The 1,443-nt window shown below is 50.3% G+C and overlaps 1 protein-coding gene across 1 annotated transcript in view; it reads right to left on the bottom strand.

Annotated features, from left to right (window-relative positions):
* LOC105805005 (alpha-2-macroglobulin-like) overlaps positions 1–1,443 on the bottom strand; it is a 20,022-nt gene that overhangs the window by 16,469 nt on the left and 2,110 nt on the right.

The raw sequence follows: 1,443 nt of genomic DNA, 5'->3' as shown, positions 1-1,443 counted from the left end.
GTGAGGTCATTACACTGGGCTACCAGCTCACACAGGGCTGCTTGCTTTTCCCCTGTGTGCAAGCTATGGTGGCAGGTGCCATAATCGGTGGTTTGTGGAACTCTGTTCTGCCCAGGGACCTTCAGCCCTGTGTCTTCACATCACCAGATGCCCAGCAGACATTCCCCAGCATCTGCTCACGTTGCAGCAGCCACACAGGGCGGCTGACCCCGCAGTGCAGCAGGGCCCGCAGTGGTCTAGTCCTCAGGGATTGCCATCCCTAATGGATGTGGAGTGTCTCACAACAAGGAAGCACCCCTGAGGACAAAGGAAACCAGAGGGTGAGCTTTTCCGTGTCATAGAGTGCCCCACTATGGGCGGAGAGTGACCGTGCTTCTTTCAGCAGAGATGTGGGCACTGTGCTGGGCTCTGTGGGGGAAGACTGTGGTTCCACCCCAGTGGCCAGGCAGCCCCAGTACTCATGAAGAGACATGGAGAGGGGGATTTATTCTCTCGCTGACTGCTGCAGACCCAGCTAGGGCTGCTCCCACGGGAGCTCAGCACAGGTATTGCCTGTGGATAGCCATTCTAGGGCATTTAACGGTGACTGCATCCCCATGGGAAGTGTGCTCTCTGGGCCCAGGCTTGCACAAGGGGTAGAACCCCTCCCCCTCTCCACATGGAACAGCAGTGTTCCTGCAGATGGACAGTGGTGTCTATCTGATCTGAATATCCTGAGCACCTGGACGGGGGCATGATAGGGAGGCAGATCACATTCCTGCTGGCCTGGTAGTGGAGCTGGGGCAGCTCTCTTCCTTCCCCTGAATGGAGACCTTGTTGCATTTCACTGGTAGCTCCCCCTGCCACCCCCATTTGGGCTGAGGCTTGTGCCCACCATTGGGATATTGCATATACCCATCTGCTTCTGCCACAGTCAGTTCTTACCCATGGGCACTACCTACTGGCCTACACAATGAACTGCACAACCCAATGAAAAAGATACTGACAAAAGTACACAGCACTGGAGAATGACATAAGCTTCCTGAGACCTCCACCATTCTGATCCTGCAGGAGACAGTGAGCCTGTTCACACTTCTAGCACATTGCTACTACAACCAGCATCTGAGAAAGCCACTACACAAAGGCTATCTATAACCAAGGATATCATACAGAGTCTTTGCCACTGAAAGCACACAGAATGGAAGCCAGGCAATCATACACAACATACATCATAGTCACATTCTTAAGGGGGAAAGAACCCATCCAATTGAAAATAAATTCTAAAATAAGAAGAGACAGTCTAGCCAGATGAGAAGAAACCAGAGAAATAATTTTGATAATATGTAAAGACATAGTTTTACAACACCCCCAAAGGATCATACTAACTCTCCAGCAATGTACACAAATGAAAATGAAATATTTGAAATATCAGATAAAGAATTCAACATACTGATTATAAAGAAG

Source organism: Propithecus coquereli, unplaced genomic scaffold (genome assembly GCF_000956105.1).
Source record: "Propithecus coquereli isolate 6110/MARCELLA unplaced genomic scaffold, Pcoq_1.0 Scaffold124, whole genome shotgun sequence".
NCBI classification, from domain to species: Eukaryota; Metazoa; Chordata; class Mammalia; order Primates; family Indriidae; genus Propithecus; species Propithecus coquereli.
This window is presented reverse-complemented; position numbering and strand designations above follow the sequence as displayed.